General features: G+C 38.6%; 1 protein-coding gene across 3 annotated transcripts in view; it reads right to left on the bottom strand.

Moving 5' to 3' along the window:
- The window catches only part of MCPH1 (microcephalin 1), a 129799-nt gene that overhangs the window by 19292 nt on the left and 94031 nt on the right, over positions 1–16476 (bottom strand). The window lies entirely within an intron of this gene.

The raw sequence follows: 16476 nt of genomic DNA, 5'->3' as shown, positions 1-16476 counted from the left end.
TACACTGCAGACACCTTGTCCTGGACTTCAGTGTCATGTGCTCTTGCAAGAATGTAACTAGAGTTGCAATGCAACCTTTTGCTTATGACTCAATGAAGAAACAGAGCAAGGAATTTCTTAAAAATAAGGGAACTTTGATTAAATGACTAAGATTCACTTTTGCTGGAACCATTGCATGACATTGTGTTTTGAGGGAGTCAGATTTATAACTAATTTATTGCCTGGATATAGTGTACTACAATTACGATAAACAAAAGCCAACAAGAGCATCTCAACAGCTGTCTCCACTAAAACCACTAGACTAGAAATTTTTCTTTTCCAACATAAGATAGCTATAAACAGTCCCCACAAAGTTCCACCATCTTGTGCTTTCTTCGGCTATTCCATCTAGAACTACTGTTAAATAAATGTTAGTCCTGGTATTAAAAAAAACCCCCATGAAATGTGTCTGTGTCATATTATAATGATAAGTGCACATAATTCAACACATTTTTCCTCTTATAAAACAACATTACTTGATACACACATTTTACTGCGCTACATAGAAGTAGTTCTTTATGATTTCACCATTTAAATAAATGGAATGTATTTTGGACTGACAGCATTTTAACCATTACAGATAAACACTGCACATAAGCTTGATTTACTGTTATGCAATAAAATATACATAAACAATTTCCTTCTCCTATAACAAGTGTGGGGATCAACTGAGACAAAGCAGGATTTCTGAAGCTTTAGCTACATAGCTCCCATGGGACTCCCAACAGCTTAACCAACAAAAAATCATTCATATGCAGGAGCCAGGAGGTTTTCTAGCACATACTGGTCTCATGAAACACTTATTCTTCCACTTTGTTCATATAAGGAAGACAGAACACTAATTCTTCTGTCACTACCATCCATACATACAATTTAACTTTCACTCATGAAAGGTTGAACACGTGCAGAGAAACCATTTTTACTGAAGGATAAAAGTATTTAGACAGCAGTGACTGAAAACAACCATGATTTTCTAGGCATTAGGATAACATACATTACTTACCCGAGGAAAAAATATAGAAAAGCTAAAAGCTGATTATTATTAGCATCAAGCACTCTTGCAAAGTGTACGTGACCATCTGCCAGCAAGCTTGTAATGAATCATGCAGGCAAACACAATCACAGTGTAATATCACCAGAAGAGAAAAAAAGGACAAAAGCACATAAACTTAACCAGGCTTTTGCTACTGTGGAAAAAAGACCAAAATAAAACTTTGATTGTGTTTCTATATGATAACACAGCTTCCTTAAATGCTGATTTTCTAGAAATGAAACATTACAGTTCAGACAATAATGTAAAAGTAGAATGTGTTACAATTGCAGCAAGCCAGAAATCTACCAAAAGTATATCAATAGAACAATATAAACCTCTATTTCTTCCTAGCAATGAATATTGGCTGCAGAGATGACTCGGCCTGGCTCTGTTCTTCTTAATATCTATACATTAAATTCAGCTTCCTTACTCCAGGTTTTGCTTGCTCTTCTGGTGCCTTGTTATCACAGTATTTCTCATATAAGTTTATGGAAACACATCCTAGTGTTTCTTCTCATTTAAGGATCATCTCCTCTCAAGAAACTTGGAACAAAACCCGAAAGCAAACAAACAAAACCTGCAGTTTTGGTTTATGAAATGTATTCTATGTTTATATGCCGAGAAAAGTCTGGGCTGGAATCGGCCATCCTGTCAACACTTAGTGCCTTCGTTTAGCAAAAAATTTACATTCACTCATTTTTCATTTCCATGTTAGTCCAAACCAGTTGAATGCAGAGAGGAAACTGGTGGCATACATTAAAATTACAAACAAAGTAACTGATGAAAAGGTTTTGTGACCAAAGCGTAGCGAGACATGGGGATCCTATTAGCGAGATCTATGAGTCCATCATGCTGTAAGCAAGGACTACAAAGTGGTAAAAAGGAATTACAGACACAGCCTGGAGAATCAGCTGTGTAGCTAAAACAGAGCTCTTTTTAGCAGCTAATTGGGTGCTGTTTGTAACTCATTACAGGACATGATCTTGTGCTCAAGTGCATAAATCTGGTACATCAGCCAGAGAAGCCACACAGGTAGGTGGGCATCCTTCCCAGAATGGGCTCCCGAGCAATAATCAGATGCATCCATAAAATCCAGCAGGTTTCTGAAACTGTTTCATCTTGGCTGTTTTGTCTGAATATGCTATGTATGTCTTAAAAAACATCTTTTGGATAAAGTTGGCCTTTTGACTCAGAATGCCTTTGTAAACTAACATTTAAAGGACACAGTCCACAAAAAACTTCGCTATGTCTTCCTCCTTCCAGTTTGAGCCAATTTCCCTGGTATGGAAGCAGGATGTACTTCAAGTTCTCATGTCTTCACTGGTAATAAAGGATAAAATTAGTGCCAGGCTCAACAATCTGTCTTTATTAAATAAAAATAGTCATTTGCATTCTCATCCTGAATATATAGAAGTTCCTTTCTTTCTTGTCTGTAGCAATGTATCGAATGAATATAGGGATTATTCTGAGTTTCGCAGCTGTAACACAGACAACCTAACAGCAGTAGAATATTAGAGAAGCAGCATACGACCTGCCAAAAGCAATGGCCTGGTAGCACCCTCTTTGACCTAGTATTCAAAGTGAGACGATGCCAGGTAGGTGGTTTCTGCCATCTCTAGTAACATGGTTAATACTGAAAACATGATAAATGAAGGTAAATATTCTCAGGATTCCTTCTGTTAGACGAGGAGTTAAAGTGCTTAGAAAAAACTCCATATGCATTAGCCTGCACATTATAAAATTTCTACCTGCAGCCACCACAGTAAGTTTTAGTAAGTGAAACCTGTATGCAACTGTGGATTGTATTGTGCTCCTGTAGGCAGGACACCCAATTCCAATTTAATTCAAAGTTTTCAACAGTATCAAAGGTACTGAGAGGATTTGCTTCTCACTAGGTATAATGAACACATACATGCCAATAAAGAGGAGCTGAACAGTATTAGATGTATAAATAGATAAAAGAAAAAAAGTCTCAAAAGCAACATCAAATCTGTAGACTATTATCAGTTTTTACATTCATATTTTGGAAATGTGAAGGAAAGATCTTACAATGAGACTTTCAGCGGAATTTACATGTCCAGGACTGCTAACTGAACTACCTAGAAATCAGGATTCTGGCTTCCAAAATCATGCTAAAAACAAAATTATGTTTTTTATTTATGTGCTGCCTTCTATTGCCATTTTGCAGAGTAACATTTTCATGCTTCTGTAACCATGAAGAAAAGAATTATTTCCCCTAAATTTAAACTATTGGTTTTTTCTTAAATCTGATTAGTTCACAGTCCAGGATGTAACAGACCAAAATGGCTGAGTAACATAAGCACTGGCAACACTGGTATGCCCTCAAACAAGGTAACATTTGTTTTTTACCTCAAAACTGTTGAGAAAATTTATAACAGCTGCACTTCAGCTTTCAAATATAACCTACTCATGCACATAGCATATTAAAAGGCTCTTATGCTTTTCCATGCATATGGATCAGAGATACATTGTTACCTAAAGATGCTAAGGGGGACATACTAGGATTTTTGGAAGACTCGAAGCCTGTGCTGAGTATTACCTTTGGAAATCTGACTGTCATTCGCTTAGGAACATTAAACATTTTAAAGTGTTAACCATGAAGCATTAAATAGACTAGAAAGTAGAGAATATATGACTATTCCAGCTCAGAGAAGTTGTTAAAAGTGGACCATAACAGCTGAGACCAGAGCAGAGTATAAACATTAAAAACAGAATAAGGATTTAGTAATCTCTCTGGTTTTGTTCTCTTGCCTGTATCTTTTCTTTCTGCTGGGCTTGGCAGATGTCCCACATAACAGGGGATGTCCTATATTACACAGTCAGGTCTTGTGTCTCATATGAAAAGCATATGGGGCATGGCTTTCCACATATTTTCATAGAAACCAGGCTGTTTTTCAGATGCATAGTAAATTGGAAAAATGACACAGTGCATACATGGATAAAACCTGCATATACAGCAGATGCAGTAGCAACTACAGTGTATTTGATGTCCACATGCAGAGCTGTTACACAGTCCCAAACTGTCCTGAATTCCAACATTTAGTATTTAGGACTCACAACTCTACTTTTATGAGAGAAGATTAACCAGGGGGAAAAAAAAAAAAAGACAAGATAAGAAACCTTCTCTCCCTTATTTCTAATTCTGAATACCTTCATTTCTGTTTGTCTTCCATTCATTAAAATTACTTCATTCCCCCAGCTGTAATATGGGGCAATACTTACCAAACCATCTGCCACTTCATTTTTTGGAAACAGATGCCTCATTCTGACATGGAAGAGCCAGCAATAAGATGGAATTTGATGACTGAGCATTTAATGAATTTACAAACATCATTGAGAAATCAATGAGAGGGAACCAAGTTTCACTTACTGTAAAGCCTGATTCTCATTTGGACCAGCCATGAAAACCAATATTTTAACTAGTGGACACCTCTTGAAAATACTTCCAATTGTTTGTTTAACTAGTTGAGTGAATGTTTGGTGAGAAATCTGTATCTTTAAAAACAATTCCTCACTGTGTAAAGTTAATGCAAATGGCAACTGGTTGAGGATTCACACGTTCTGGTTTACTTTTAAAATACACTTGTATTTCAAATAAAGACAGTTCTTGGCCACTGTTCATGTCATTAACAGCTTTAAAAGCCTTGGGCCATCCTCTGTGAGCAGACACAGGGTATCTGCAAATTATAATAATGAAGAACAGACCCACATTTTGTTTACTTCAGCAGCTTCTGACCATTGTGCATGCTAGACACATCAGAAAAAAGGTTCTGATTGATACTAGAAAAGCCTTCTAAATGAGAGGCCCACAGTTTGCCCTTAAAGCATCATTTTTTTCTTAGTCCTCCGGGCTATCAGTTTATTGAAATTGCTATCTTAAAAGTATGTGTTATTTTTCTTTATTGGGTGTACTGCAGTCTAAAATTGTGTGCCAGCAGATAGGTAAGGGGTAGGTGAGTGCAGATTTTCCTCTACCCTATTGTAGAACCGGCAAGGTAAAATATATGAACACAAAGGAGCCCGCTTCACATAGAATAACTGTTCCAAACCAGAGGTTTTAAAAGTCAGAAAATAATCTGTCTCAAGTTACAAAAAACCAAGTGCAGTCTAATTGTGATGTAAACTTTGTGTCTTGTTATGTTGATAATGTCTATGAAGTGCATTTTTTACATTATTCATTGTAAACATGTTTAAGTAAGTATTAAAAATCTGAAAACAAAAGTAGCAATTAAGCTATTGATAGTTGAGAATAATTTGCCTGGTTGTAAACATCTCAGCCAAGCAGATTCACATGTGAGCAATAATAGTCTATGAAGCACAGTCTCACTCTGCTGCTTTTAGTAATAGGACTAACTATATTCTTTTGCACACAACTGGTAGAATTAATAATATGAAATGAAGTTGTTCCACTATTGCAATGAAATCTAAAACCATAATAATTACCAATATTGAAACCACTGCTGCATTATATTGAAATAATTGTGTTTAGCAGTTTGTGGGCATTAATATTAGCTTGTGGCTGACAGTTTTAATTTCATGGCTGTGAGAAAATGCAAGAATTATTTCAAATACATTAATTATATTTTTATCATCTGAAGAGAGATATTTTTTCTATAAGCACTTTTCACATGGAGGTCCAACATAAACATTTTTCTTTCTTTCAGCAAAGTGATGAGGTTTAATGAGAGAAATTAAGAGATGAAAAAGCTCATTGGGTCACTTAATTCTTACTGCAGCCAGTACAGGATTTTCCTTCACATATTTCAGTGTTTTGCCCATCTATATTAAATTACTCATGCAACAGGGATTCCACCACTTCTCATGAGAGGAGTTTCTACAGCCTCATAGATCTTAGCCTCAGAAAATATTTCTTTATACTTGGTGTGAAATTAAAACAAAGTTTAGGCCATGACTCCTAACCATTTCCCTACCTGCTGTAGTCCTGCCTGGAATACTTCACAGCTGGCTGAAAACTCAGTCCGTTGCTAGCCCATCCTTCCTCGCCATGGGCTGCAATGGGGTTCCAGAACAGGCACTTCTTAAACATTTCAACTGACGTTTACCAGTGGTATAGTGCTCTTACCCTGGAAAAATGTGCCTACAGCATAAAAGAATTCTCCTTCCAGGCTGAATAAGCTATTTAGACCCAATTTCTTGGTGGACTGTTTTTAATCAATTCATAGTCCAAGTGAATCTGTTATTGAAAGAGATGAGAGTCAAAACAATAAAGTTTGGATATAATAGTCTGAAAATTGCAATAAAATGAAAAAATACTGCTAATATACTAACAACAGCACTTTAAGTTGAGAGAAAGAAATGCATCTGAAATCTGGAATAACCATCACTTCTTTCAGTAAGTGAAACAAGAACTTTTAGCAAAAGGTAAGAAATCAGATGGTTTTGTCCTCAGTTCTCACCACCTTCTGCAGAAAAGTGGTTTGGAAAAGGCTCCCAGCTTTCCAGTGCCATTTACATCAGTGAGGATTTTATAGTAAGAATGAAGCCAGCATTTCTGCTGTCTAGTGAACTTCATGACATTCATTTCGCCCAACTTGAAGTGCTTTCATCTAAGCTTGTTACTCAAGAGTCCCCTTCTGATCAACAGAAATGTCTGATGCTACAAGGAAGCCTTGGGTGACCTGATCGTTGTATTTAATCAAAGAAGGCCACCTTGACTCCTGTCGTGGTTTAAGCCCAGCCGGTAATAAAGCACCACAAAGCCACTCGCTTACTCCTCCCCCCTGGCCCCGGTGGGATGGGGAGGAGAAAATATAAAGAAAGGCTTGTGGGTTGAGCCAAGGACAGGGAGGGATCACTCACCACTTATGGTCACGGGCAAAAGACAGGCTCAACTTGGGGAAAAAAACAAAAATCAATTTAATTTACTACCAATTAAATCAAAACAAGGATAATGAGAAGTATGAGCAAACCTTAGAACACCTTCCCCCCACCCCTCCCTCCTTCCCGGCTCAACCCCACTCCCGGTTTTCTCTCCCTCCTCCCCCCGGCGGCGCAGGGGGACGGGGAATGGGGGTTGGGGTCAGTTCCTCACACCTTGTCTCTGCCGCTCCTTCCTCCTCAGGGGGAGGACTCCTCACTCGTCCCCTGCTCCACCGTGGGGTCTCTCCCACAGTAGACAGTCCTTCACAAACTTCTCCAGCGTGGGTCCTTCCCTGGGCTGCAGTCCTCCAGGCACAGGCTGCTCCAGCGCGGGCTTTCCCCTGGAGTCCCGGCCATCTTGGGGGGCATCCATCCCCCTGCTCCGGCGTGGGCTCCTCTCTCCCCGGGCTGCAGGTGGGCATCTGCTCCCCCGCTCCCCTCCATGGGCTGGGGGGGGACAGCCTGCCGTCTTGTCTCACCACGGGCTGCAGGGGCATCCCCTCCTCCCCCGCTCCTCCTCCCCTCCTTCCTCACTCACCTCGGTGTCTGCACAGGGGTTCCTCTCACATCCCAATCCCCCTACTCACTGCAGGTTCCCCTTCTTAACTCTGTTCTCCCAGAGGCGCTACCACCGTCACTGACGGGCTCGGCCTGGGCCAGCGGCGGGTCCGACTTGGAGCCGGGGAAGCTTCTGGCAGCTTCTCACAGGAGCCGGCCCTGTGGCCCCTCCCCTGCTACCAAAACCCCACCACACAAACCCAAAACAACACCCTATGCAAGGATACAATCTTCATTAATATAAGAGGAAAATATTCTAAACTGGCTGAGTTAGGAGATACTCTTCTAATTGTCATGGCATCATCTAGTAAATATTGTAACTTTACTGGATGCATTTTTGTTGTTGAAAATGATACTTGAGTGGGTGAACAGGCAAAGGAAGGCAGAAATTAGTAGAATAATATCAGCTGATCATTAATTTGATGGATTAGATATAGTTATTTATGTTTAAGAAAAATGCTATTCACTGGACATTGCTATTAATAACATCCCACAGGCTACAGCCAAAGCAGTAACAACTGATAATATATCATTTAACACTAAAGGTGAAGCCTTATTAGTTATTTGATCACACATTTGACTGAAGATATTGACTTAAAAAGCAAGTGAGAACATACAACTACAAGCAAGACCTTCTATAATCAAGATTAAACTGAAGCTAGTAAGCTAAGACTGAACTGTTTGATATGATTTGTAAATCTAAGTCAGCCTGGCTGTGGCTAGCCTGAATGGGGATTCGCGGTCAAACAATATAGACATCAGCAATGACGGTCTGAATTTCCTATACATGTCTTTCTAGTGGGACAAAAGAAAGATTTTCAAATATTTGAATTTCCTCTGTGTAGTGAAACTACTAAAGTAATAATTCAGATTTAGATAAAGTGAAAGATCAGTATGAGGAGTTTCTAACTGATTTGTGTTGGGAAGAAAATATACCATTTTAATGATAGGATACTCAGAAGAGATTTGATCTTCTGTACACATTCCACTGGAGATAGAGGATTATCTTTCTAGCAAATGATTTATTTGGAGAGATAAAGAACTCAGCCAGTTACTGAGCCAGTGAGGTACTTATGTTAATATTTACACAGCAATAGGAGTTTTCCTGGATGGTCGTACGGAGGCAAGGAGTCCAAGCTCAAAGGAGCCCTAATCTTAATACAAGTATGCAGGTAATCTTTCTCCTGTCCCATCATGGGTTCTGATGCCTCACTAACCAGGGAAAAAAATACTGTAGTTCCTTCCTTTGCTCATACAGCAGTAAGACCAATAATAAAAAGAACGCCCAGTTTTTTGTGGTAGAATCAGCAAGAGGGTGGGCACTATTTTTGAGAACTGTTACTGAACTATGTTTATTAGTATTGAAAAAAGCAAGGATTTAGCTTTATGGAGTGCAAAAATAGTTTGCAGTTGCTCTCTCCTCTTCAAATTACACATCCATAATACAGTTCAACAAATATGAATATACGAAAATATGCTGCAAATATTTTTCTTGCACTCTCCATAAAAAGGTTAGTGTATGTACTGTATTTTTTTCTTGAGGGAAACAGATGTCAGGAACTAGGTACCTTACTGTTGCCATAAATGTCCTCTCTCTCTCTGAAAGCTTTGTTTATTCCTCTTACACAGTTTCTCACTTCCTTTTCATTCTCTCTTTGACATCAGTTTATCTTCGAATTCAGATTCTTAACTTGAACATGCTCTTCGGAAGTATGACATGCTGTTATTATCAAATAAGTGTGCTATTACCAGATGAGAGAACCTTCCGCTAACCTGAATGACTGCTTACAAGAGGAAGGGTTTAAATCACATGGACTGAGGTTATTTGTAAGGCTAGATTACTGTCAACTGCTTAGACATTTTAAAAATACATTCCTTTAAACAAACAGCATATGCATTTTTCTTTAAGATGTCAGTAAGGCAGATTTCTCATTTTCCAAAAGCCTTCTGGATTCTTTCACAGTCTGCTGCCTTTTCACATCAACATAATAAAACGTTCACATTACACAACGAAAGTCAAAACCTTACATAAAGGTTTTAGGCTTAAATTATCCGAATGCACAAAACTGTAATTAAAAAGACATTTTTCAAAGAGCATATAAACAGTATATGAGCATGTAGAGTAAGACTATCTGTTAATTTTTTCACTGTAATTCAATAACAAAGAGTAAATATACATGTGCTATAGAAACAATTTTTAAAAACTGGCTTTAAAGGCCTCGTTAGAGCTAGTTGCTACACATAGCACGCAAGTTATTTCATTCAGTTTCAAACCAATGGTAACCTGTTTAAAAAAGTGCTGTATTATGTTTTGCCCAGTGTAGGAGGTAGACAGGGCACAGCACTTAACACTATCAAAGATATTCAGCAGTCCAACTGTAAGATCCTTAACATTAGCTGTAATTTCCATGTTAGTTTTGAACTCATGCTATCTGAGTTTAAGATGTAATTACACTTGTTACCAGCTAAAGTTTGCTGTCACCACGTAACTCCGAAGAGAATGAGCACAGCCTTTAGGCACCGTAGCCAAACAATATAAAAATGTTAAGGAGGAAGGACGTACAGCAGCTATTCTTCGTAATCCTGGGACTCACTTCCTACTTCTGTATGTGGATGATTTATCTTTCAAAGATTTAGAATAACATTCATTATTAAAAAACAGTCACAGTGAAAGAAACTACCAGCTGTCCTACAAATAGGAACTTCATTAATGCATTGTGAGAATCTTCTTAGAAATCTGCATACATTATTTGTATAGATTACAGTTCTATAGATATTTGTGTATTCTACTTTAGATATCCCTTGAAAATTTGGATTGATAAAGGAAATCACTATAAAAGTAATGAAACAGTAAAAACGGAGAACATTTTGCATTTAAGGTGGTTTTGGAATGTGGAAATGATAATGACAGGAATTTCAGAAAACATTCATTCATGTTATCGTTGTTGCTCAAGGTGTGATACCACAAAGTCCCAATCTAAATTAACATGACCAATTATATTTTAGGTGTGGTGGCTACAACATACTAAGCCTATACACATATAAGTATGTATATATGTAAGTATATAGTTTATTTTAATGTTAATATAATTTCAGTCAAAAAGCCTTGAGCAGATGTTATATAACAAAAGTGGGATATCAAAATAAGTCTATAAGTGGAAGATATGGTCACGTTAAATGTCAGATTAACTGAGAAAAGACATCCCAAGTATAACCAAGACAGTCCAGGAAAGCCAATCCAGTCAGTGCCTGCAAAGTAAGCAATGAAGCTGATATATTTGGTAGGAGAGGTGCTGAATTTAGAGCTTCCAAAAATGAAAACCAATTAGAAGCAATTAAGTAGATAGTCTACTTGTGTGAAGCTCTGGCAGTTGTCTAACAATTCTTATGAAAATAAAGTTGAATGTATTTTCCTAAGAGAGGCAGAACTAATATAATAAGCTTTATAAGCAAGTCACATTTCAAGTGTTACAGAGGAACCAGACAGAATGTGTTGATAATGAGGATCACTATAGGAATTTGAGAGACATTAATAAATGCACAGCATCAAAAAAAGGAGAAAATAAATGCCAAAGGCATATAAACATAACTTGCAGATTATAGATTTAAATGCATTGAAGGATGGTGGCAGTATCAACTGTGAAAGAGAAAAAGAGCCTAGCATGCAAGCATTGCTGAGGGAAGATACGAAGTCTGGTTTTGGCCACATTATGCTTCCACTAATGGTGTGACATCCACAAAAAATACCGTGTACTGAAATGATGGATTGGATGCTACAAGGCAAGATGGGAACAAACAGACTGAGTCACCAAGACAGAGTGGTAACTGAAATTTTTAGGGGATCAGATTGTTGACCTCTTGTCCCTTCAGCAAAAGTACAATGTGAGAATTACTGGATAAATGCCCTTCCTTGGAAGGAAGGTCACTCGAAGGAGACATGAGGGAACGTCAGAGACGGAACATAAAGATGACTCTGAATTCACAAGATGTTACACCAGATGTTCTGAGTGATTAGAAATAAGCAGCAGCTGAGAAAGTGAGGGGAATCCTGAGATTTTGTTAAAGTCATGAGAGACCAGTGGAGAAGTTCAGACTGAATAACAAGGATAATAGGCAGATGGTGGGGAAAGGAGGAACGATTGGTAAGATATTACCATTAATTTTAGAAGTGCTAAAGAACTGAACTATGGGTCTTGATGAAAACAATTTGTTTTGCCTTACCAGAAAACATAATAATCTGGCACTCCTGCCTTTCAAAGAGAGTGTAAGATCTCAAAACAGATTAAGATTTTCAGCAGACTAAAAATCTAGTAGGCTCCAAGATCCTGTTCCCTGTTTTTTAAGTTATGAGTTTATGAGTCTTGTCCTTGTTGACATTTGTTCCTGAGAAACATGCTAAAATACTCCCAGTGAAAGAAAATATTTTGAAGCCAGCAAATGGAACTACCATAAACTAATATTAAAGTACCAGGAACCAAAGGTGGGGACTTAACATTGAGTGTCAAAATGTGAGGAATGTAAATACCAGGAATATATGAAATACTTCATTAATTTATTCCAAGTTTCAGATAATTTTTTGTCTCAGATTTGAAGTTCCATATTCTCACACTACAGCATTTTCCTTTATATACATAGATCAAATATCCCTATAAGGATGCAGCACCAAACCCTACTTGTTTACATTGTTCTGCTTTTATTTTGCACACATTTCATTACGTATTTTTCCCTTGCTAAAACAAGAAAACTGCTGAAATGAGAACTCGCTTATCTACTAAATCAACATCTTGAAAGTTTTAGGTGGCAAAGTCTGCAGATAGCGGACTAAAGCCAAGTCAACATTTTCTTACATTACCCTCAAAAACTTTTATGCTTCCTTTTCTATCAGAGATCTCACAAGATCTCTGTATTTGCCTGTCAAACAGAAGCTGTGCAGCTGTAAGTAAAATGATAATTGGAAAGATAATGTTAGTGGTATTCAGGCATCCCTCTCAAAGCAGCTTAGTCATATGCTGTTATGGAATAAAAACTGGATTGGCTGAGTAAGGGAATTTACTGTTTCCCAGGAAAGGAAATTGCCTGCAACACATCTGGCAAAACGTTCTAAATGTTTGGTTTTGACAAAATATACATTTCAGCTCTTCTTATAAGGTGAGTTCTGTAGAGTGGGTATCTTCTTTCTAAAAAGGGAAAGATCTAATTTGTACTTTAAATATACCAAGCCACCATTTGCTATTTTATGTCAAATACTATATACACTCCACGATAAAGCAAGCAGGAAATCACAGGCTAAGCAGCTATATTTCAGTTTGCAGAATAAAGGTACCACTCCGTATCGACAGCAGAAATAAAAGATGAAGAGAAAAAAGAACATGACAAAAACACCGGGAGGAAGCAACTGGTCTGAATTACAACTTTTTACTCAATTTCATACTGGCATATATAAGATTCCATGCCAAATTATTTACATTCCTTCCTACTTCAACATGTCTAACAATGAGATGTTCCTTCTCATAATTGACAGGAGACAGATCTTCTCTGTCATTCAGTTTTTCTGGAATAAGCCCTGCCCTGCCCTGCGAGCAGACTTGTTATTATGCCTCTGAGGCTCAGTAAAAAGGCTGTATTCAGGCATCTTCCTTCCTCCTCCTCAGTTTTCAAGGACAAAAATGTATTTAACTCGCCTTACTTTTCACACCAGTTTTCTAAATTTAGCTGTTACTACTTTCTTTCCCCCTGAACTCTGACTGGCTTTGACTCCCTGGGGAAGCAGAGAAGACCACTTCCTCCTCCACAGCTGGGAAAGCAGCTCCCAAAGGGATAGAAAGGGTGAAGGATCACAATCAAATGCTCCAAAAGATGCACCAAATACGGCACCATCCTGTAGTGAAGGGTTAAAGGGATGTATATTTATTTTGTTGGCAAGGTGAACGCTCACTAACTTTCTTGGGCAGTGGGAAAGAGCACTGCATTAAAGCAGCATGAGTCTGTTGGACCCAGATGGGGAAACAGCAAAATCCTCCCTCAGTTATACGTGTGTGGGTGTGTTGGGGGTTGTATTTCAGTTATTGCCCCTACGGCCTGGAAGTATCAAGGAAAAGCTGGGGAACACACTACCATGGTGAACCTCAAGGTGTTACTCCAAGAGCTAGATGAGAAGCACAGCCAAGGAGCTAACGGGTGGTGCCTGCTGTGCTGGTAAGGGTTTGCCATTAGTCATTTGTTGTCACTTCTCAGAATACCTGCACTTTCCATACCTTTTCCTGGAACTACTGACAGCTGCCATAGCAACTGGCCATTCGTTCATTCAAAAAAACCCAACACTCCAAACTAAAAAAAAAACAACCCCAAAAACCCCCACCCAAAAAAACCCCAAACCACAAAAAACCCCAACCCAGCCAAAAAAACCAGTAAAAGGTGAACTAGTTTCTCTTTCCAGTATTCATACAACCACAGTTCTCCCTAGTGGAGGTCCACGATACAGCAAGCCTTGTCAGGCAGCCTCCAAGTTCAGTTTTGTTCCTGGCCCCATTACGGCTCAATGGCCTCCCGGGGTCACGCATGGGCCTTTTCTAAAGGAAAACAGACTCCAGTTCAAATCTTTAGAGACACTCCAGCCTCTCCACAAAACCCCAGCAAAACCGAGCTGCCAGATTACGTTGGTGATCTGACTCACTGGTGTGGCATACAGGTGGCAAGCTTCAGAGCAATTAAAAAGCTATTGATTTAATCAAGCCTCTCATGGAGATCCTGTCTAATGAATTCTCCGCATCCCTTAAATCTTGTCTTTTATATATGTACAGTCCCTTGAGTAGAGGTCTAATAATTAAAAAGAAAACTTCTAAAAGACTACACTGGTCAGGCTCACCTTTACCTTTAATATCTAACTAAAGAATTAAAAAAATCCATGCAAATATACTCAGAAAAATTAAGATTATCCTCCAGTTCTTCCTCATTAGCAGACAGATACTTTCAGGGCTGGAGCAATCTTACTTTCGGCACTACTCTATTGAGGGCCCTGTATTTTTGGGGCTAGCTGTGAAAGCAAAAGCAAGCAGGGGACAGACCGATTTAAAGACAAGTACAAGTCATAATAGGAAATTCTCATTTAATTTAGCAAATTAATTAAAAATACTCAAATAACAGAAAATACTGAATTTGAATGTCTGGTTAGATACCCAGAAAAGCTTCACACAGTCTAGTGTATAAATCTAAACCTACATGCCGTCTTCATTGGATAATAGCAGGTTTCTCAACTACCTTGCAAAAGACTGTTATTCACATGGAATTAAACAGTCTTTCAAAGACTTCAATACATCAAAAAGTAGAAATCAGTATCCAAAAAGCTTTTGAAATTTCATTAACAATGCAGGTAGTCATCACATTAATTTGCTTTGCTATTGCAATACAAAGTTGAAGGGCTGGAGAATGCATAATTTATATGCCAAACCCTCCAAATATGTACATTTTGTAGCATATAGTCTTGACTGTATCCCAAGTTACAAATATATTCCTCCATTTCCTCTGGCTGGAAGGATGAACAATGGCAGATGAATACTCCACAGGGAAAAAAATCTGACAAATTAGTTCCACAGGTCAAAGTCCAAATATAATTAGAATCTTTCTGGAAGTCTCCAGAATTGAATTCTAGAGATTTTCCTTTCTGGAGGTAACTATGTAGTATGTAAAAAAGTTCCAACAGCTTCCAACAACGTAAGGCATGCATTTTAGCTGCTACAACTATTTTTGACAGCCCCTGAACACAACTTCCACGATTTAAAAAGTAAAAGCCACATTAACACACTCTATGAAACATAGCAAGTTGTGTAACAAAGTCTGTCCTAAGAGATCCCGAGGCACGCTGGGATTTTCCTTGTATAAGAGAAACTTTGGTCTGTAATTCATGTTAGTTTGCATAGCATGGTATTCCCTTTGTTTATTTTAATTAAGAAAAATCTATAGCTTCCAGATCCAGACCTAGCAAAACTCTCAGGCAGTTCATCTTCAGGAGTCAGTATCCTAGTGTGCTGGTTTCAAGAAGACATTTTCTAAAACAGAGAAGTAATCTTTTCCAAAATTTCAGTGGAAGCAACTCTTTCCCAGACTTTGGTAAATTGGTTAGTAATTTTCCGCTTTTTCAAGCTCACCGATCATTGCAGAGAACACGGGAGTGGGAAGTAGGGGGAAGCTCCTTTTTACTCTTACATATACGTTTCAAATACTTACTTTATTAGTTTCCCTCACCTTTTACAGGTGTTTCCCACTTCCAAGGCCACAGAATTGGGGTAGCAAGAGCTGATGGGGTAACTGCTATTCAGCCGTGCCGTTTCCTGGGGCATGCCTTACTGCCACTGCCTCTGGATAGTTATTGCCTCTTCCAGTCCCAGCTGACTTGTGATTTGTAACTCTTGTTAAGCTTAGCACTTCCAAAGTTAGCCATTTAATACAGACAAAAAAGCCTTAAAAAAAAAAAAAAAAGCTTGAAAACACTTAACTCTTGAAAGGCATGCCAAAAAAAGAGTATTTGTCTCAGAGATTCAGTAAAATACAAAGTCTGTCTTCAGCTGAAAACTTTTAATTAACCCCCCTCTCTTGTTCTCTCTGCAAGGACATGCCCAAGCCTGCTTTTGTACGCTTAGGACAGGGTCTTTTGCTGTAATTACACAATGCGTTGAACACAAACGAAATTACATCTTGGTTTAGCACATTAAAAAAAAAAAAATTCTTTAAGAAGAACAAACAAGCCCAGGAACTTGGGTTTTTTTTGGGGGGGGGGGGGGGACGGGACGGGACGGGACGGGACGCGACAGTGTTGAAAGAGGATTACCACCACGAATCATTTAGAAGCCTAGTCGGAGGCTATCGGAACTGATTGCTCTGTCTAGGAAATTCTCAATTAGAGCCGTGCTGCTGGAATTCGCTGGGCTCCCGTCGCGGCCGGCTCCTCC

Source organism: Harpia harpyja, chromosome 15 (genome assembly GCF_026419915.1).
Source record: "Harpia harpyja isolate bHarHar1 chromosome 15, bHarHar1 primary haplotype, whole genome shotgun sequence".
Lineage (NCBI taxonomy): Eukaryota > Metazoa > Chordata > Aves > Accipitriformes > Accipitridae > Harpia > Harpia harpyja.
Note: the sequence above shows the minus strand (reverse complement) of the source record. Positions and strands in the feature narration are given on the sequence as shown.